The 23,207-nt window shown below is 39.3% G+C and overlaps 1 long non-coding RNA gene across 2 annotated transcripts in view; it reads right to left on the bottom strand.

The window, feature by feature from the left end:
• Nucleotides 1-23,207, bottom strand: part of LOC118973698 (uncharacterized) — a 229,621-nt gene that overhangs the window by 75,705 nt on the left and 130,709 nt on the right. The window contains exons 2-5 of one of the 2 annotated variants that reach the window (XR_012131739.1): nucleotides 20,434-20,516; nucleotides 15,614-15,792; nucleotides 14,301-14,403; nucleotides 13,967-14,074 (exon numbers count right to left, since the gene is read on the bottom strand). This is a non-coding gene — a long non-coding RNA (uncharacterized lncRNA). The remainder of the gene's footprint in view (nucleotides 1-13,966; nucleotides 14,075-14,300; nucleotides 14,404-15,613; nucleotides 15,793-20,433; nucleotides 20,517-23,207) is intronic. The other variant, XR_012131740.1, reaches the window with a different exon arrangement.

Here is a 23,207-nt window from a genome sequence, read left to right on the forward strand (position 1 = left end):
TTTAATGAAACAAAAGCCAACACTCAGACACACACACATTTTTTAAAGTAATAGTGAATTATCTGGAATACACTATAGCTTAAGAGATAACATAAAAAAATGAATATCCATTACTGAAAGTATCTTTTAAACTTACTGTATAAATACTACTTCTTACTCTAATTTCTTTCACCCGTCTGATCATTAAAAATTTAGAACTATATAATATATGTTACTAGACTGGTAAGTATTAAAGTTTCCATAGTAATAAATTTGCTCTGTAATCTGGGGCTATTAATAATGTCTGCTATACATTTATTTGTATTTATTTAAAGGTTGTATTATTGTACTTAAAGATTGTTAATGATGATTCTTTGATGCAATTATTCCCTTGGACTACATAACAAATTTTAATTATTAAAAATGGACAACATAAAAATACACCATGGGACAACATAAAATAATTTGTTTAAATGTAATTGCAGCAATGTTCAGTGCCACTACAAGTCTCTTTTTGAAAGATTTTGTAGGGATGTTTCCTAAAGCAGTATTTGTTATGTTTATAAATGTGGAAGAAGAGATCCAAAAGGGGTCTGCAATCCTTCAAATAACATCAGGCTCTGTGGCCTGTGTCAGGGTTAATGTCTGTGTCTTTCAGAATCTGCCATTTTGCCAACCGAAAACTAGTAACTACTATACATCACTTCTATGTGTCATAAGTAAATTTGTGAAGTGACATATACAAGATACAGTTATTGTTAGGCATGTATCCTTGCATGAAATAGGGACAGCTATAAAATTCTATCATTTTGATGAAAATAAAAATATAATTCCATTCTAATAAATGTTTTATTTCTGATTTATGTTTTAAGAAACCTCTCTGCTTCATTTTCTCCAGTTCATGCAAAGTAACTGTAGAAAAGCTTATACATCAAGTGTCCCTAATGTCATACACCTGACAATGCTTTATCAAAGACACGAAAAGTATTTAAGGTGATGCTTAAATGACTGGATAATACACAAGAACTAAGTAGGGTTCTATTTAGTTAATGGAAAACAAAATAGAGCTAGTCTTGCTCCCATTTCATTTTAGTACCTATGATGAATTAATGAAAATAATTGGTTTTTAAGAAAATGTGGAAGAGAAGTGTTGCATACCAATGTGCTCTTTGCATGATCCTCATTTTGCTCAAACAGTCCAGTTTTTGGAATTCTCAAAACAGTTTGTTATTGACACCAATGAAAAGGGAAAGACAAAGTTTTACTTTCCTTTAGTACACATTTGGAAATAATGCTTTCTCAGCTACACTTAAGAATAAATCTGTCAATCAAATTAAGACAGAAAAGGAGAATCACCCACTTGCCTGTTAATTGCAGAATTAACCTAATTCATACAATATAGCAATAAATGCCTCCAACTGCCACTCTTGCTTCTCTTCTACTTTATTCTTCCTTCTGAGTACAAGAATCTGCTTCCCTTGGCATTTGACATGCTCATGAAATACAACCTTTTTTTTTTCCATAACCTGTAACTTTGCAAATAAATTTACACTCAACAGATTGCTGTTTTCCCATCTGACAAGCTTCAAAGATTGAACTCCTAGTATCATTTTAAAAAATATTTACCAAGAGACTGCTACATGCCTGGCATTATTTGAGAGACCAATTCTGATATCTCTAGCCAGGAATTTGCTTTTGGATTACTCTTCTGACTAGGGTGGTCCCAAGGAGACCCAGACACCAGTCATGTCTGAAATTAGTGGCATGGTGAGAATTAGCTGGCATTATTTGAACTGATACAGATGCATCACACTCATTCTAATTTGCTAAAATGGTAAAATAAAAAATAATAATTAAAAATTAAAAGAATAAACTGTTGCATTCTTTACTGTTTTTCACTTTTTACTAGATGGAGAAGCCCATGTTAATCTTCTAAAAAACATTCATCCATCTAATAAAAGTTATACCTTTGATCAATAAATCACTAATAAAGCAGAAGTAAACAATTTTCTATTACTAGAGGTAGTACATTTCAAACTGGCAATTAAAGTGCTTCTGATCACCATTATCTAAAATCTGAAATGGATGATGTTACTTTAAACTATTAAAGTATTTCTCTTGGTGTGATTGTAAGCTTTCTATTTTAACAGAAAATTTTTTACTAATTAAATATTTCTGTAGTTCAAAACAGCAGGTTTCTGAAAGAAATTCTGCTAGTACCTCTGGCTTCAACTTATCTATCTCCATACAAAGAAGGTGTAAAGCACACAGTGTCCAGCTTCCCCTCTAGCTTTCAGATTCCATAAATTCTTTAATGTGAAAACCATCCCTGTTTATTCAATATGTGTTAAGATATATATTTCAGGCATAGTTTTAATCAATGCATAATGCAAAGTTCTTACTAAGGTAATGAATATTAAGAAAAAAATCCTTTTATTCTCAAAAATAATCTTTAAAAGGTAAACATTTGATCTAAGAAAACTGAAGCTGAATAAGATAAATTCATATCTCCCTCCATTAAGGATAATCTACATACGCAAGAATATGATTAACTTTGAGAATTTATATTCTTTGGGTAAAAAAAAAAACGATTTTCTCAAACCTGTACCTAATGTTCATAGAGAATGCACAAAGTAAGATCCTGTCATAAATGTTAGAATACTAACCCTACAGAATAGAAATACAGCTTCTACCAATATTGGGGCCAAGACTTCAGAACTCTCTTTCCACCAAAAGAATACATCATTACTGTTATATTTGTGTTCCCCTAAAATTCATATGTTGAACCCTGCCTCAAGATGTGACAGTATTAGAAGGTTGGACCTGATAGATTCCAGACCTGAATACTGCCTTTTGAAAAAGCCCACCCGCCATCTCAGAGAGACCTACGTTTCATCTTAGGCTACAAGCGTCCTCCAGAGGACACGTCAGCAAGCCACAAGCCCACTTTTCCTCTGGCCCCTCCCCTCAAAAAGCCCGCCAAAGCCCTGGACATAAAAAAGCCTCTTGCCCTGTTAGAGACCCTCCTTTTCCTTTGTTCTGCTGGCCAGGGCAGAGGGGTCCCTCTCAGGTTCAGCAATAAACCTGCCTGGGCTGTTGAGCTCGCATCCCCTCTCTTCTTTCATATGGTGCCGAAACCCGGGAGCGGGAAGCCCAGAGCAGGGGCTCTTTCGCCGCCTAGGAAGCAGCTCATCCTGGGCTAACAACTAGGTCCTGAGAGCCTCCTGAGTCTCACCCTGTTTCCTTTCCCTCCCTCACCCAACACCCCCTCGCAAACTCCAGTCCAGGGACCATCTTGCCAGACCTCAATCTACACATCCACCACTGGCCGCAGTGCCCAGGAGGGTAAGATTTTGGCCTCTCATTGGCTTTCTCTTGGTGCCAAGAGAAAGTGGTCCAGGTCCCGTTTCCTTTATCCTTTCCCTTCCTCTCTGTTCTCCGGTTGGGAACACCACAAGGGGACCTCCTGCGCTCTGACTCAGAGACACTTCCTTTCGGGGTGCAGGACAGTCCAGCTCCAGGAGTCTCCGGTTGGGAAGCTGATCACAGGAAGACGTCCTGGCAGCATGCTTCCCAAACCCCAGCCACCCTTTCTCACCCTCCCCCAATGCGCAATTCTCCCTCAGAGACATCGGGAGACACCCCCTGCAGTTGTCTCCTATGTAATCTTTCCAGTTGGGATTAAAAGGAGATATTAAACCAAAAAAAATTGGTCTTTTACTCTACTTCCACGTGGTCTCAATATAAACTCGACAATGGGTCATGCTGGCCAGTTGAGGGCCCTTTTATTTCCAAATTCTCTGAGATCTTAATAACTTTTCACAGAGGACTGGCAAGTGGTCAGAGGCCCCCTGTACCCAAGCTTTCTTCACCCTCTGCAAGCAAACCCCCCTTTGTTCTTCCATCTCCTCTCTTCAAGTCCTTCTCACTGAACAAAAACCCCCTAAATCCCCTCTCTTCTTTCAGGGCCTTTGGGATGTGATTAAAGGAGATAGGTTTATGGGGGTGGAGTCCTCACAATGGAATTAGTGCCCTTATAAGCTCACATGAGAGCTTGCTCCACTGCTCTGCTCTCCACCAGGTGAGGATACAGCAGGAAATTGCTTGTCTGAAGCTCTGACAAGGGCCCTCACCAGAGCCTGACCGTGCTGGCACCCTGACACTGGACTTCTAGCCTCCAGAGATGGAAGAAATAAATTTCTGTTGTCTATAAACCACCCAGTGGTATTTTTTTTTTATGTCACCTGAAGCTAAGACAATTATGTTAGGAGTATTCATTCATACATACATGGCTTTGCCCAAAATTATTTAGTAAGTACCTGATCATGAATCTCCTGTAAGCTCCATGTCCAACACTCATCATATTGGGGCTCTGATCATTGTAACTCCCCAGCTCATGGTGCCACCTTCTCAACAAGAAACGTCCACAGTTTCCTGCATCAGGGTTGATACCACACTACTCTTAAATAATTTTTCTATAAGTGACATACATCACTCTGCTCACATTTTGTTCCCAAAAGAAAGCACTTGACTATGCCTGACTTTAAAGGCCCAGGACATACAATCCTCCAGGAGTCCAGGAAGGAAAGGGGAGTGAGAAATACTGGTGAGCAGTAGTAATGTCTGTCTTGATACTCAAATTGAGCTATTTCCCCAAAAAGAATATTTTGATATTTGATTATGTTCCACCTAACATGTGCAGCTTTAATTATAAAAGATCATATTATAGGGTCCTTTATATTTCCCAAACTGTTGAACATATACTGGAAATCCAAAATTACCAAAAAGAATAAATAAATAAATAAATAATTACTGAGCAAACAAGTAGTAAACATTTCACTGTCAACGGGGCATGCAATTGCTGCAGGGGGATGAGATTTTCTCCAGCAAAGAATAGCAGGAGCAACATGAGGTCAAGTTGTGCTAATCAAGGTTGGCCACATGCCTAGGCTGAGTAAACGAAGCATATGGAGTGATTTGAGAGAGGTGAAATCCTATCTATCCTAAGAAACTCAGCCATCGTCCTGTCAGACACCTTCTCTGCTTCCTTCTGGGCCTGAAATTCCCATTCACAACCAACAGAATTGTGCCTGTCACTCCAAATTTTAAAATCTAAGGACATTGCTAAGCCTTCCCTATTCTTACAGTTTTTATAACCTAATTCATATTTACCTCCTTTACGTAGTACTGGTACTTAGAAAATTTACCTATTGGGGCAACCTTCCATCTCAGTACTTACGCTAGCTCAAATCCCAGATGCATTCCAAGACAAAATTTTGAAATGTTTCATATTCAGTCTCCCTGTTTTCCTCGTTCTTTGCTATTTTCCTACTTGAAATCTCTGACACTGGTTTTGAAGTGTCTGGATCTCACATTTTGGGCCAAATTCTCTGCTCACATGTCATCCAGGTTCACTGCAAGGAACTGGTAATGCCTTTATTGGACAATATCTGATGTTTTTTTAAAGGATCAAAGTCTTGATAAAAAGGAAGATGTTCTCAGTAATGCCTGGAGTACAGCTGGCATTTCTAACTGCTTTCCTTCATCTCTTTTGCAAAGAATTGCAAGTGACCGTAGCTACAATCACATGTGACTCCACTGCAGAATGGATCCCCCAGCCTACCAGATCTGGAATATCATGAGCAAAAAGTGGGAGCTCCTTAATTAATGTCTGGGTCACTGGCGTTCCTTTATATTAGGGCAGCTGATAATTAGGAACCAAAATAAAAGTCCATGTGAAACCAAAACAATAAAGAAAACATCATCTCTCTGGGAAAGAAGCTTTAAAAAGAGATAAAGCAACGGAAGAAGAAAAAAGAGAGTCGAAAATTCTTAGGCAAGAAATCAAAGAGAAAATGAAATGTACTATAGAAATAAAAATCACATGAGGCACAACAGAAGGGGATTGAGCAGTACAGAAAATACGCCATCAGGGAGCGGAAGGCAGGCGTGACTAAATGAGGAGCTCGTGACCAAACTATGAGTCATCTACTAAATTATATTTTGACTTATTTTTTTTTTTCAGTTTAAAATTTATATTTTGTCTACTATTTGGCTCTCCCTACGAGGAGTTAGTGCTTTTGCTCAGGTGACTAGCAGTCACTTGCAGCATTTCTGTTTCTTCCAGGGCTTCTGATGGTTCCTTCCCTCTCTGGTTGCAGGCCTGCTTAGGCCAGTAGGCGGGTGGCAGAAGTTCACCTGCTGGGGGCCTCTACCTGCAGCTAACTAGAGAGTGGAGAGAAGGTGGCACTCTCTCCCTCAGAGGGCAGCAAATTCTGGGAACTTCCCTAGCAAGGTACCAAAAAGAAGTCTTCCAATCTCCTCAACTCCACCTGCATTCCCAGCCTTGGGGGTGCAGAGGTCTCCACTGTGAGGGTCACTTCTTCTCCCAAGAATGGATAAGGGGTGGCAGAAAGGGGTACATACAGGCCAAAGCTGACCCTACCCCTTCACAAACAAGGATCTGACACCTTCATAACCTTTCCCCTGACTCTCCTATATAAGCACCGAAACCCACCCACACCAAAGGGAAGAAAGATTACCGTCCTCCAGAGGAAGCTAGAGGTCAAAGCTTCTTGGCTCAGGGAAGCAGATGTGTTTAAAAAATTGAGTGACGAATCATGAATCCACTTAAAGAAATTATTTAAAAGTGATAAATTAAGAAAAACAGATATAAATATGCCAGCCAAATTTGAATCACAAGAAAGGAAATAAAAGATAGTGAAATTGTGCCAATGTTCTTATCTTTACAGGAAAAAATAATAGATATTTTCTAAATGAAAACAAAATCCAAAGTTGGATTTAATTATATTCTTAAAACCAATTGAAGTAATTCTAAAGCAACAAAAAATAATCCAAAACAGTATCACCAAAAATGGACAAAATAGAAAATTATAAAGAAAAAGCAAAGAAGGCATTTATAATAGAATATAACTGGAAGAAAGGTTTCTCATTTATAATAGCAACATCAAGATAAACTACTAAAGAGTAAGTTTAGTAAGGCTTATGCAAGAGTTCTATGAAGAAAATATTAGAACTCTCCTGAGATATGTAACAGAAGACATCAATAAATGAAAATAAATATTGTGCTCTCATAGAGCATTCTAAATGGCTCAATTATCCCAATATTTATTGTTATTATTGATATATTCAAAATTCCCAGTACAATACTTATAGAAAGAGGGTTTTTTTTTAAATGTTGATAAGCTAATTCTAAAGTTCATATTAGAAAAACAAAAAGGTAAGCTACCCCATAAAATTTCAGATTAAAAAAGGATAATAAAGATAAACCTGACCTGCCAGGTGGTAAAATAACAATCAAAATATTTCAGTATTGGAGGCCAAATAGATATATCAAGGTACACAGTAGAGTATTCAGAAACATCTCCAAATATGTATAGGAGTCTAGTCAATGGTAAGGGTGGCACTTTAAGTCTGTGAAGAAAGGACAGATTATTTAATAAATGCTTTAGGATTGGTTGTTGAAAGGATAAAAGCAATGTTGGTCCTTATATCACTTTTTATAATAAAATTAATTCTGGATGTGTAAAACAACTTATTTGTAAAAAGAAAAGTAAAAAGAAAATCTTAGAAGGATTTACTTATAGGGAAACAATAAACATACTTTCTCTATGCTTCTACTAAGTAGAGCTTAAAACCCTGGACATTATCTATAAGACAATTATTAGAAAACTTTGAAATGGGGAGAGTAGAGGGTGAATGGCCTTTGAACCTCAAGACATGAACAACCAGTGGTGAATTCCTTGTGTTTCTTCTTGCTTCATACATCCCAGACGTTAGCTGAAGAAGCCAAAGCTGACAAGCTAAAAATAACTGATGGATGCAGACCAAAATAAAGTCCCAACAGAAGTCTGATCTCTCTAGCCAAAGACCCAGAAAGGGGTGCCTACTCAAGACAGAAACTTCTAGGCAAGAAGCGCCCTACTTTAGCCAAATACCACACAACAAAATCTGTGTTCCCACTCCCACCCAGTTCAGCAAAGACCAAGTGAAGACCATAGACGTTCATCCCCCCAGAGAGTGACAAGAACCCCCACCCCACCGTACTCCTTCAGTGAAGTCACATGGGGAAACTGGTCTTCCATCCACAATGGGCAATAACAAGCCACCATTCCACCTCCCTGAGAATGTGTTGCCATAGGACGCCTAAGGGAGAGTCAGGACTTCGACCACTACCCACCACTAATAAGGCCACCCCTCTGCTCTGTGGGCTCAGCAGGGACCATGTGGACAGTAGTAATGAGTTACTCCTAATCATGCCAGCCAGGGAGGAGGCATCAGGGGAGATGCAGCAGTGACAAAGAGCCCCAACCCCAACATGACAGAGATGTTGGAATTTCCTAAGCAAGATTTTAAAGCAGACATCATAATGTTCTCCAACAAGCAATTACAAACACATTTGAAATGAATGAAAAAATAGAATGTATTAATAAAGATATAGAAATCTAAGAAGAACCAAATGGGAATTTTAAAATGGTTAAGTACAATAATGAAAATAAAAATCTCACTGGATGGGCTCAAGTGGAAAGGGACAAAGGTGAAGATCAATGAACGTTAAGGTCTGTATAATTACTGAGTGTAAAAAAAAAAAGAGAGAAGGAGGAACTAGACTGAAAAAAAAGAGCAGAGTCTCCAGGACCTGTGGGTCTACATCACCAAAGAGTCCTTGAAGAAAAGGGGAAAAAGTACCCAAAGAAATAATGATTTAAACCCTCCCAATTTGGCGAAGACATAGATTCAAGAAGCTGAATGAACCACCATGTAAACCCAAAGAAATCCATACTAAGACACATCATCGTTAGACTTCTCAAAGTTAAAGACAAATTCAGAGGCATCACAGTAGTCAGATGCAGAATATGCTCTGATCCAACTGCATTTTTCTGTTATTGTTCTTTTGTTCTCCAATATCCCTGGGCTCATAAAATGATGGATCCAACATTTCTAGGTCTCTCACTTCTCTCTTGATGACTCTGTTTTTGAATTGAGAACCCTTCTCGCCCAAAAGCTATCAGTAAACCTTCTCTTGTATCTCATTGGGCCAAATTTGGTTACATGCCCATTTCTAAACCCATTCATGTGCAAGAGAGGGCTTCCTACTGATAGCCTGGGTCTTCTAAACCAATCTTATGGAAAAGGCAAGAATTTCCTGATTTGATTAAAAAGTAAGTCCCATACTGGTGCTCTGGTGAAGTCAATCCTTCTGAGTTTTCCAGGAACCATAGTGGCTTCTATCAATTAAATCAAACAAGTCCTGTCCTTGAGCTAATGGATGAGGCCAAGTTGGTAAAGCCCATGTGAAGTAACCCTCTTCTTTTTCAGGTAACATGAGCAAATCAATGGTTTCTGTAATTAAAATCTGCAGCATCTGATACTCGGTATCTCTGAGAGTGAGAATTGCACCCCAAGTAGGAAGGACGCCAGTGGCACACAGATGACAAAGCCAGTGCTCCTTCCTTTTGCTTTTGCTTCTACCTTAACTTAAGAGGGTGTTTCTAAAACCTTTTCCCTACCATGCAGACCACCTATAAGTGAGCGCAGAAGGCCTCCACTAGCTGATGTGCTTCTGAGAAGACTAGGAGGCGTGGTCCTGTGCTCTGGTCCAGCACACGCACGTGCCTTCTCACAGTGTCACTTGCTTGTTATGCAGCCAAAGAATCCTTTACATGAAAAGCCATGACTCACTCAGTGCCTTCCTCCCCACCTTCTTAACAGGAGAAGAAACCAAGGTTTAGAGAAATTATGACTTATCTAATACTATGTAATTAGTAAATTTCAGTGTCTAACTTTAAATTCAGAACTGTCTTCACCGTAGATCTAAGATTTTTGATTAGCTAATCACATCATTCACCAAGACAACTTTAATTCAAAGTTGTTAAATCCATATCTTTTAAAAATACTCTTAAAATACAGCCTATTTTATTTCTTCTTAAATATAAGTAATTCAAAATAGATGTGCCAGCTGTAAGGATGCTGTTGTCATTTGTAGACATGTGACAAAAGGAAAACGTGGTTTCTTGTTCTTATTTAACAAGGTGGTTCATGAATTAACCATCCAAGGGCCCCAAAGTATGAACTTGTGAACGCAATGTAATTAACATTCTCAGTTAATTTATGTATAGGAAAGTTTAGGACTTCTCCCTTGCAAATCCTTAGAAGACAAGGAGAGACTTGTGAATCGCTCTAAAGCTGGCCTGTCATGTGACTTGGAGGAGCTTCAAAGTCCACGCAGAATTATAAGTAACTACTCCATAGGATACTTTCCAAATTTATCAATTAGTGCAGTGATATCAGTGCTCCAGCCCCATGGTATCAATAGTCAGGGGCTCAATTACAATAATTCTTCTGCTGTTGAATCACTGTGTTACTTTGAGCATTTTTTCTTTGTCGGCTCAACATATTAAAGAGCAAATTATAGGTATACTCTCATGTAAGGGGCACCAGAAATTCCTTCTGTTCCCCAGAGCCTAGAAAAGCTGGATGCTGGCACCAGCAAGTGGCAAGAAAAAACTTTCTGAAATGTTTGTTAATGGGCCACTATTTCAGTTCACACTGGCAAGAGTAGCATAATAAAAATATTTCTCTAGTAATTAAAAGCAATCCTAACTTATTTTAGAAACCTTAAACAATGTGTAGAGAAATATCACCACCAAGGGTCCTGTGATAAAAGCATAGCATGTACACTAATGAAATAAAATATAAGTTTCACATTTAGGGCTAACAATGTGTCTAGATCTATCTTAACCAACTACAGACTGTACTGTCATCCTGTGAAGAATCTGACAGAACTTTGTGGTGAGCTATGAAACTCTGCAAAAATATTTAACCTGAATTCAGGATGATAATTTATCTGTATTTCCCAGAGCCACCTCATGATGAGTTTAGAAGGAAATATAGCTTTCAAAGCAACCCAGCTGTTTAAGTAGATAATAAGTAAGAAAGTTCATAAATTTAGTAAATATTACCTATTATGGAAAAAGCAGCTGGCTTCTGACAAATTTAAGAGTGTTCCTGGGGGTTTGTCAGTCAGCGATATTTTATTGAACACTTACTATGTGCAGACAGTGTTCCTGACACTGCGGATGAAAAAGAAGACAAAATAGTGAGCCTACCTGCCCTTAATAAATTTAATTCCTCAGGGGTGCCATAGAGTGGCAGTGAATTTAGACAGAAACTGATACATAAAATCTGATAAATTCAGACACTGCTAAAAGCTATGTTTAAAGTAAAATAATCGGACACAGATACAGGTCAGATGTCCTCTCTGAAGGGCAACCTCTGCGGTGAGACCGGTCTGTTCAGGGGGGAAATTCATGATGGGGGGAGGGGCTGATAAATATCCCAAGAGAGAACAAGTACAAAGTCAACTCCTGAAACTGGATGAGCTTCCAAATTTGTTGCTATTGCTCATTTAATCTCACATCAACCCGCTCTGTGTGTAACACACTCTCTTACATAGGGATTTAGCTAGTTCTCACAGCAGTTCTTGAGACATGCATGTTATCACCCTGCTTGGCCTGTGGGAGAATAGAAGCTAAGCAGTGACTTTGCGGCTTTCTCAAGGTTACATATGAGTATGAAGCACAGAGTAAATTTGATCCTGGTTTTTTAATTGCAGATCCTGTGTAACCTATTCCCTTTCACAGATGCCAAAGCTTTAGAGTGTTGCTAAGAAAAATCTGAAACATTTCTAAGACTTCCTTGAGTCATATTATTATCCAGGCAAATAAATATGTCTGTTTAACATTGCTATCAAAGAAACAAAAAAAATCAGAGTGTAGACTCTTTTATAAACCTGGAGTTACAGCTGAGCTGGGCTAAACAAGATGTTCCCTTGAGTACAAGGAGAGGCTGAGGCCGTAGCCATTTCGTGGCATTTATCATTTGTTAAAAGACAGTTCAGATTCTCTCTGTGGAGACAAAAGGGATCATAATTCAGAAGAAAGGGGCGGAAATACAGAAGCTCAGAGATTTAAATTCCAGATGACAGGAGAGGCATCACAGATGCAAAGAACGTGAGGGCCAACTGGGTTATTTCAAGTTCAGAGTCACCACTAAAGATATTCCTAGGTGGCAATCAACACTTGTGCTCCCCGTGGTAGACTCACTGAGCTCTGTCTGTTTAATTTCACCAGGGCTCCAAACCATGGAGACAGGACTGAAAAACACAAGAAATGGCATGAGTGGGGAGAGAAAAACTTCAAACACATAGAAAACTGTCATTATTATAACAAGGCACTTAATTAGTACTGAGGAGTCCTAGCATATGATACATTTTTGGTTTTATGCAAAACTAAACTAATTTTTTTCTAATTTGCTTTTTAAACACAAATCTAAGGTCAGACCCTAGAAGATATCTCCTGTCAATTAGCCATCTCTGAAGCCAACCTACCCACGTGACTGTGCCACCCTAATGTGCCCTTACCTTTCATGTGGGAGCAGGTTATGGTCATAAAATCATAGTGTCAAAAAGGAAATATATGCTTTGGAATCTAAAAGGACCATTTAATTTTAAATTTAAATTAATGAAATAAAAATTGAAATGTAGTTCCTCTGTTCTACTAGACACACTGCAAGAGTTCAGAAGCTCAGGTGACCCATGGCTCAGAGCACCGAATTTCCACATCACAGAAGGTTCTGTGGGACTTGACTGGCCCAGATGGCATTTGTGCAGTAACATAATCTCACATCCTCTCTATCCAGTGTCTCACATGCTCCATGTTTTTCACTCCTTGCCCAATATATCATTCTGGCCTAATTTTGATTTGTTCCCTGTAATCTCTTTGCCATATTAGTCATAGGATGAGAAGTTCAGATATAGATGTGAATTTGTTCCAACACCATTATTTTATACATGGGGAAACGCCTGCCTGTTGTAATAAAACGTTCCCATTAATTCAATAAATATCAAGTTAGTGCCTATATGTTCTAGACATTAGGAAAACCTAAACCCTTACCCTCATTGAGTTTGCACTCAAATGCAGAGGACAGACAATCATATGTAAACCAAAAAATGCATAAGGCTATGAAGGAAAAAATGCAGGATAAAGGGACAGAGGGAGGGGATGGTGGTAAAAAGGAGGGGAATGGAAGGTGCCTGCAGCTTCTCCACGGAGGGAGACCAGAGGGAGCTTCTCTGCAAAGGTGGTAATTGAAACAGGCTAGAGAACGTGAAGAACAAGCCCAGTGACGATCTAGGGTAAGAGCATCCAAACACAGGAAACGGCAAGCATCAAGCCCACAGAGCAGGAATGGGCTTGCTGTGTCCAAGAAGAAGGGCAGACTTGCTGGAGGAAAGGGAGCAAGGATGAAGAAAAGGGAGGTGAGGTCTGAGAAGTGGCCAAGGACCCGGTCCTACAGGGCCATGTATTAGTTATCTATTGCTGTATAACAAATTACTCCAAGACTTAGTATGCTGAAACGGAACTTATTGTGATCTTACAGTTGCTGTAGGTCATAAATTGGGGTGCAACTGGGCTGGATTCTGTGCCCCAGAGTCTGGCACAGGCTGGCAATCAAGATGCTGGCCAGGATTGGGGTCATCTGGTCTCCACTCAAAAAGGATCCTCTTCCAAGCTCATCACATGACTGCTGCTAAGTTTCAGTTTCCCGTGGCTGCTGGAATGAGCACTTCAGTTTCTCACCAGGCGTTGGCCAACAGCTACCTTTAGTCCCTTATCTGTGGGCCTCGCCAATATGGCACCTTCCTCTTTGGTGAGCAAACGGAGAAGGCAGGTCCGCTTGCCACACGGAAGTCACAGTTTTTTGTAATCTAATCAGAGAAGTCCAGTCCCATCACTTTTGCTTTATTCTATTTGTCAGAGCAAATGAGTAGGTCTAGCCCACACATAAGGGGAGGAAATTGCAGAAGAGCATGAATACTAGGAAGTAAGAGTTCCTTGCAGGACATTTTAGAAGATTGCCCCACCAAGGTCTCATGAACCATGTTGGTAAGGAGTTGTAATCTTACCCTAGGAATTATTGGGAGGCTCTGGGGAGCTTCAGTCAGGAAATCGGTATGATCTGATCTTCAGGTCAGGACCTGGCTGTTATGTGGAGTAGAGATACACCAGGCCAACTGTGGAAATATGGAGAAGGTAAAAAGCTATTGCAATTGCTCATGTGAAAAGTGACAGAGCTATGAAAGGGAGACACTGTCAAACTTGACATCTATTTTAAAGATAGAACCTACAGTATTTGCTGATGGGTTGGAATATGGAGGGGGAGAGAGAGGCAGGGACCCAAAAAGGAAAGTCTGAAATAGATGGGCAGGTCTGCACAGAAATATTTCCCTGGAAAACTACCAAAAGACAGACGTTATGTTTCCTTGGACTTCCTCTTTGCTTTCTCCCTGCATCTTCTTCAGCACCTCTGATGAGCTTCACAAGTCACTTCACAGTGTTGAGGCTTAGAAAAATGTAAAATTTCCAAACTTTAAAAGTTTACATAAAGTTTATAAACTCTAAAAGTTTTTATCTCAACAGAAATTCCCAGTGCTAAGAGCTGTAGAGAAGGTGAGGTATAAAAAATACAGAGTTCCCCCCCTTACAATGGTTCAACATGGGATTTTTCAGCTTTATAATGATATGAAAGCAATATGCCTTCCATAGAAATGGTATTTCAAAGTTTGAATTTCAATCTTTTCCAGGCTAGCTCTCTTGCGATGCTGGCCAGCCACAGTGAGTAGAGCTCCAGGTCAGCCATGTCACCTTACACAGGAAGGAAACAACCAGTTCACTGACAAGCATTTTGTACCCACACAGACATTCGGTTTTTCACTTTCAGCACAGTATTCAATACATTACATGAGATAGTCAGCACTTTATTATAAAATAGGCTTTGTGTTCAATAGTTTTGCCCACCTGTAGGTTAATGCAAATGTCCTGAGGACATTTGAGATAGATGAGGCTAAGCTATGATGTTTAGTAGGTTAGACGTACTGAAAGAATTCTCAATTTACAATGGGTATATTGGGACACAAATATCATTACATGGCAAGGAAAATCTGTGCTTGTCATTACAATGTGGCTCTGTCTTTTTAAGCATATGCCCCACTTTCTCATATTCACCAGTAGACTTAACATGCTCTCCCCATTCCAACTATCATGTGAAAATGGAAATATTTGTATTCTCTTCAGCAAAAAAAATATCTATATGTGCTAAGAAAGAGAGAAAAAGAATCGATTCCTCAAGAACATTAGGAGGCTGACTGTACATTTTTCATGTTTTGACTTCAATGACAAATTGCCTGTGAAATCCTGTGAAATCCCAGCATGGATATTAGGTATTCCAGGGAGAGTCTGCCTATAGCACCTATCTCCCGTGAAACCACTAAGAATCCAACAGATTCAACAGGGTGGTGTACTTATTTTATGGGCTTTCTGGATTCCCTCAGTGTATTGTCTTGGGCTAACACTGTTTAGCCAAATACCAAGCAAACAAAACTTAAACAGATCATAGTTAATACTAAACAATACATTTTTTTTTCTTTTCTGGTTGTAATAATTAACCCAGATTGCTTCATGATGCAAGTATCAGATATCATCTTTGCCCTCAGCAAAATGATAAGATTTCACTCTGGAATGGCTTACCTTCACTTCATGCCCCTTTCTCTTACCTCTCCGCCCACTCTCTGTACACAAGGTTCTATCTTCTCATCAGGGATAGGATCTCCCAAAGACAGTTAAGATCCACAGGAAGAGATATCCCCAAGAGCCTTAGGTACTCCCATCACTCATCCTTGATGTAACAGACACGTATCCTCGGCCGGTAACTAAAAGCATGATGCCCTCCATGCTGTAAGAAACACACGCACGCATCTGATCTCTGTGACAATTCCCATGTGTATTCTACCAAAAGTCAAATTTAACCCCCTAACCAAAGAACACATTTTTTCTGACTTTCATATTACATCCCTTCAAAAAATAATAGAATCCTCTCATAATCATTTCTGGTAGATTCAAGATGTCTGCATTTTTCCGAAGAGGGGGAGACATAAAGAAGGAGGAGGGGGCAGGGAGGAGGGAGGGTGGGGAGTCTAGATGGAGTTTACAAGAACAAGGTTGAGACGCTGAAGTAGAAAGGGCAACAGTGACTCCAGATTTAGTCTGAAAGGGCCTATCGTGAGCTGCCCGTTCAGCTGAAATTTTGTCAATTCTGGAACTATATACATGTATATCTCATCCCAGGATGTATCTGTGGACAAGATGCTCAAGCACAAAGAGTTTCAGCAATGTGCCTGAAGATGTATAGTTACAGAAAAATTCCAAACAACACCGGCCTCCAGACTATGTGACCAAGGCACTCACAGAGCCCTAGAACCACTGCAGAGGACCTCACTGCAGAGACAATCACCCTCACATCAGTGAAGGAAGAACTCCTCAAACTACATGCATCCTTCTTTTTTAAACCAATTCCTTCAAAAACTAGAATGTATTTCTTTAATTTTTAGTGTCAATATTAATGGTGAGCAACTTAAAGTTTCCTTTAAGTAACAAATGTCAGGCAAGGAGAACACAAGCTAAATAAGATACCTTGAAGTCTTGTTTCAAGAACCTTCTGTGATTCAGTCTTCCATGTGCTATCAATAGACACCACCAAGGGACCCACTTCACCGGACTGGCTTGGGTCTCACTATTCTCCAATCCATCCTTCCCACCAAGTCAGCTACATGCACAATTTTCTCTGCACTGCCTTCAGTCCTTTTTCTTCATCCAATTTCCTACATTTCTATTTTCCTCTTCTGCAACTTTTTCACATGGACCAAAGAACTTACATCCACCTACATTAACCAACACCTGTCTCTGCCTTTTGTACAGTCTCTTCTGCCCATAGTGCCATTCTACACAGGATCTTCCTGACAAAAATCCACTCATACTTCAAGATTCAGGCCAGTCTCATTACTTGAGCTGACCATCCTTCATACATCCTCTGACACTGAACATATGTCTACTTTTTACGTTATAATTTGTGATTCATGTCTCTTTCCCACTGTATCATAAACCCTTCAAGGGTAGGAATGTCTAGACTCAGTCTAGGACTTTGTATATATCCAATATATTTTTGTAAATGAAAGAATGCACTGCATGTTAATGATAGCAATAGCTGATATTTATTGAATAATTAAACCACTATAGGTACCACTATAAACACTTTTCAATACTTAATTAATCTAAGCCTCATATCAAGCTTATAAAGTAGTAGCTATTATTATCCCCATGTTACAGATAAAGAAACTGAAGAAAAGAGTTAGATAAATTGCCCAAAGCTAGGAAATAGAAAACAGGGGATTTGAATTCATGTACTCTGGGCAATGTACTGTAGGTTGTAGATTAGGGGTTGGCAAACTTGGCCACACAGTAAATAGTTTTGTTTTTGTGGGCCAAATGTAACTATTCACCTTTGCTGTTGTAGCGAGGCAACAGTCAAAAACAATGTATAAATAAATGAGTATGGCTGTGTTCCAATAAAATTTTATTTATAAAACTGGACAATGACCTGATTGAACATATCGTTTCCTGACTATAGACTGTCCCATATGTCCCTATATTGTGCACTTAAACAGATCAGATCCAGAGAGCACATTCATGTACTTGCATACTAAAAATAGACCCACTGGGTCAATCAGGAAAGAAAGACATTTCTCATCAGGGGCAGAGGGGAAATAGCTGCAATTGCTCACTGTGGTGACTGAAGGATGATGTAGTCACAGTGGGCTGCTGATAGTGCTGTTCGGTCTTATTTTCTGGGGAGTTTAATTCATCAGTTTGAGTGGCTGAGACTTCCCTGGACCTATTCATAACATAGTTGCATGGTTACCGATACTGCTCTCTGCAAATCAAACTGAATTTCCCATAAGACCACACTAAAGACCTTTCCTGAAATTTCATCCTGTGTTTAATGCTTAGTGAGGCTAAGGAGAAGGTTCCAGAACTACTGTGCTGCTCAGCATCTAATGGCTGCATGCCTAGGAGATAAATTAGGATGGATGTCAAGAAAATGTCTCGTATATTCCCCACCCACTCAGCAAGCCCTTCTCTCAGAACTATTGCAAACCTTGCCACAGGCAAAACCCTGGTTGGGCTGCCTGGGACCTGAAGCCCACCTGTCTTAGAGCAAAATAAATATAAAAATATATATGACAGTCACATTACAAGACACCTCCATTAGTTCAGTTTGGGTAGTAGAGGGCTACTGGTGGTATCCCTACCAGATTTTCAGATTTTCTGGGAAAAGGGATCAACCCTGCTATCTCTTTGCAGCCCAAGGCATTCCACCCACTGCACATGATGAGGGCTCTTTGCATAATGTTGGAAGGAATCTGCCCCCCTCTCTGGCTTCCAGCGCTGGGCTGTCTGTTGGCAATACTTCCTGGCTTGCACCACTCTCGGGAATAGTCTTGCAGACTCTGGGCAGCTGAAGCCCCTGATAGCTCATTCTTGATGTTAAGCTCCTGCCTGTTCTCTGCTGGACCCCATGGGTTTCCACTGTATGTAAGGATTTCTAAATCAATGACCTGGTAGTCTCTACACTGGCAGATTCAGTTCCTGAACAGATCAGATCAACCTACAGCATGCCTTGTTCCTCCTCATAGTGTCCCAGGCTCCCTGGTCACCCAACCTGGCCACCTCATTTACTTTATTGCCCTTCCAACTAGACAAAAAAATATATATTCTCTCTGGATTTTCAGGCCTTTTCGCTTGCCTTCCTGACTTGGCTTTTGTCCCTTCTTCAGGCTTTGGTATTTTCATAACCATTCTAACAGCCATGCTTTCTCATCTCAACCTAAGTCCCCCCTTTTCCACAGGCTTCCCTTGGGGGTAATACGACATCCATCCCTCTGGTCATGAGAAAGGAACCTGTGTGCATCTGCTGTGTCAGACCCCACAGCCTACCTTTAAGGTGTGGCTGGTCTCCCACCTGCCTCATTCCACTCCATCTTCAGGTTTTTCTGTGCTTTACAAACCTTCTACGTGAATGGAGGATTTTCCATTCTTTTTAAAAATCAGATCTTGGTATTTCCTGTCCAAATTCTGACCAAGAAAAAAATAGTTGAAGAGTCCAATTCACTGACTGAGAAAATCATTAACTGAATTTATGTAATGAAGAATAAAGAAATAACTGTTTGCTGTTAGTCACTGTTTGCTTGCAGAGAATTGAAAAAAATGACATATTTTTATTCCTTACATGTTTTCTTGTAAAGAGCACAGACAATATGGGTCTAATGAGCCATTACATGAAGAGTCTCTTCAGTTCCTTACTTGTTCATTAGGGAAGAGCTCTAAAAAATCCAAATATTGTGCCCACTGTTAGAAACACAAAAACTAACCCAAACAAGGAGTCTTTCCAGATACTATTTTGTTTTATTCATTTTTTATGTGTAGCACAATCAAAAACAGATGAGAATATATTTGTTCTCAGTTAATCTTCAAATCCTAGAAAATATCAAATATTGTTTCTGTGTGTATTGTTCAAAGACAGCTCCCCGTGGTTTGAGACAAAAGACATCCCCTGGTGAAGGGTGCAGCTCCTCTAGGGGACGCACTGCCCATAGCACAGCTGTTTAAAGATGCTAAAGACATCTTACCAGGGGCTGCAATTATTCTGTGAATCCCAGTTTAAACCAAAGTATCATCTCTCAAGGGTAAAATCCTTGGGTCACATTTCTTTCCCCAGGAGAAATAAACCATCTCTTTTTTTGACTATTAAGGTCACTGCAGGCAATCTCAAAGTTCCTCTTCATCTTTAATTGAATAAAACAATTTTTTTTAAATGGGCAATTTGAAATTCACCAAAACCGTAACCTACAGTGGTAGCAAGAGCAAATCAGCCACAAGTAATCACTAATTATGGTCAAAAACTGAGTAAAGATCACATTTACTAATGGAGCTCCTTTAGGCATCATATCTATATAACATTGAAGGAAATACAGAAATACATCTGGGATGTTAAAAACTTTGAAAAGGTTTTTTACACACCAATAGTGGGATATCTTCATGCAAAAATGAATGATTTTATTTGTCTTAAACATTTAATGTCCAAAGTGCTTTAATGCCTTCTTCAATCTAGAGGACAGAAGCTTAGGCCTGAAATGTCCTCCCAGCTTCTCGGTCCTTATCCATGGTCTTCATACCCTTCAAAAGAGACCACAGGAGACCTTGTCTGTGCCTGTGTTCTGCCCAACCACGCTATATTCCCAAGCACAGACCGCATGTATACTAAGTACAGCCTGCCATCTTGCTTTGATTTTGCTCCCAAATTAAACAGCAAGCTTACAGGATATCATAAAATATCTCCTTTATTTAAATTCCCTTCCTTGTTTCTTCTACCTCTTCAACTCTAACAAAGGTTAATCAATTTTGTTAATAGGAAAAACTAAAGAGTTCTCAAAAATAAATTATCAAAAATTATCACTTTTACAAAGTGACTATGACTGACCTGTATGGAGACAGATGTTTCACCTGTGTGTCTTCTGATTATGGAGATTTATTCATTTGGATCATTTCATGTTCTCCCAGCACCTTGTTATTAAGACAGTTCACTTGAATTATTCCATTTATTTCCCAAGCTCACAGCCACTGCCTGAAGTCAGGTGACTGTCCTCTGTCACCTGAGCTATAGCAACTTCTTCTAACTGGCCTCCCAAGCCTGCAGTCTTTCCTCTTCCTCCCACCCAGTAACCCTTCCTCTACACTTCAGTCATGATGAGAACTTCAAACTGTCTGACGAGTTTACTGAGATTTTCAAGTCCTAGCCCCCACTCATACTGGCATCCCTGTCACTCCTTTCTCCCTGCCTCATAATCCAGGTCCAAGAAATACTGCAGTTCTTTTTGTTCCTGGAACATGCCACATTCTCTTCCCCTGCAGGTTTTCAGGCATTGGGCTCCAGTCTGCCTCTCCTCATTTCTTGGGCAAACCGTGAAGTCTCAGAAAAATTTTCGTTTCCTCTCCCATGCTTTTCTAGGCCCTTCTTCCCCACTGAAAGGCCTCTACTCTGAGAAATATTAGGTGTTTCTTTTTTTCTATCAGTATTTATCTCATTTTCTATGATAGACTTAATATTCTCTTCTCCACTTGAGGGCATGGCCATATCTATCTTGCACACCATGATATAACTTGTATACAACTTAATGTTTACAGAGTAAATGACTGGTTGATTAGCTGGGTGAAAAGATGGATGGATGGGCAGAGGGATGGATGGATGAACTAATAAACTTTTTAAAAATGTGTGGCATTAGGGTAACTATCTGAGAAGAGGACAGAGACAACAGAACCTGCAGTACCCTTGTTAGTTAGCATCAGTACATCTTTACAAATAATTCACTGACTTCAATCCATATTGACTTGATAAAGGATATATTCATCACAGAGGAAAAAAGTGTTTACAACCTCATTTATATAACCAAGTATTAAAGAAGTGATTTAAAAATATTCACTTATGTTTCCATTCAGGTATGTGACAGTTACTGGGCTAGTACCTCAGCATAATGAGATTAAATTCATTGTGTCCCGCCAAAAAGAATCTTACAGTCTAGAAAGGTGCTGCACAATGAACTTCTTAAAGAAAAAAAAAGTCTTTTTATAGGAAAAAAATATTAAGCCATAATAATCCTGCATTGTCTTTAAAAAGCTATTTTTATAAAGCACTTTATAAAGGTCTTAAGGAATTGCAGAAATGGTTTTAACTGGAAAAAATCATGAATTTTTAAATATAATTCAAAAGCATTTGTGATTTGTCAATTTTCAAACTTACGAATTCTACAAAAGTGAAAGCTTATCCATGTGAGGACAATAGCAAAATAAATGCGGAGGGGGCAGATTTGAGACCAGGGAGCTGGAAAAAAATAATCTGAGGAGGGTTGAAGGCTAAAGAAATGGTCTCCTGTAGAATGCTGGGTAAAATATATTCCATCATAGTCTCTGGAAGGTAGTGGGCTCCATCACGTCCACTGGGGAAACCAGAACCTACAGGAAGTGGCCCTGACATTTGGGGATAATGGGTGGATGGTGCTTCCCAATGGTGAGGGGGGAAGTTTAGGTTCCCCAAAATAACTCAAGGAAATAGTTCTGCCATAGTGAGCACCAAATAGAATCCACAGAGCCAGACTTTGTAGAAGCATCTCATGAAGGGAAGCAAGTAATTTCAACAGTGTTCAATAGGTTATCACAAAAATATGGTTGTAGCAGAAGTAGGATGGACTCTAAGTGCTGCATTCATCTAGTCCAAGCAATGACCAATATCTTTCTGATCAGTAATCCTGATGACAAACGAAAGAGAGCCTGTGAATTTTGTCTTCCTCATGATCTTCTCTAAAGCAGAACATAGCATGAAATAGGGAGGAGGAATCTGATTTCTGTTGGTGATAACTGCTCAGCCTTCATTTCCCTGTTCCTCTTCCCCTCACACCATCCTTTCTGACAGAGTCACGTGGCCCTCCATGGGCTCACACAGTAACTGTGCACACTTCTGTAAGAGCTCTGCTTTCTCCAGTGGTGTGCTGGACAAGGTTTAACAACCTGTTCTTGTAGGGAAAAAAATGCATGGATGTATATATGTACATAATTCTATGATAATTTGTACTGAGGCAAAGGTGGTATGTATAGTGCACAATTTACAAAAATAATAAATTACAAAATACTTTTATTCTAAATATCACATAGCCAATTTACTCTCACAGAATACTTGGCCTGATTTTTGCTGAACTCCTGCATGAATAACCAAACCATGTGTGGTTGATTGTAATTCAACCATGATTTTGTAAAATTAGATGATGAATAAATGCTTGATTACTTCACAGTTCAGAAGCTGTTCATGTTATTGACAAACTAATATAGTTCTGACATAAGTAGAGGTTAATATTTCCCTTTAATGAGTAAGACAAAAAGGAAAAAATGAAAACGTATGTGACAACTCATCAGTGACATGAGGACTTATTGTCAAATCAGGTAATAGTTTTCAAATAGTGGAAGAATATTTCCTCAACTGTTTGGGCTGTTAGCAATATAATGGCTCTAGACATGACAAATATTTAAGTTTAATCTGCATTACTAACATTTTCTCTCTTACTCTCTTCAGTCTATATAATCAGCAAAACAATAAATCTAATCCTCATGGAGTAAGGTGAGGGAGGAAATGTTTGACAATGTCTGTAGTGTGAATACTCCCATCATGACCAATTTCAAGCTCAATGTCATGTCACTGAACAGAAG

Source organism: Manis javanica, chromosome 1 (genome assembly GCF_040802235.1).
Source record: "Manis javanica isolate MJ-LG chromosome 1, MJ_LKY, whole genome shotgun sequence".
Taxonomy (NCBI): domain Eukaryota; kingdom Metazoa; phylum Chordata; class Mammalia; order Pholidota; family Manidae; genus Manis; species Manis javanica.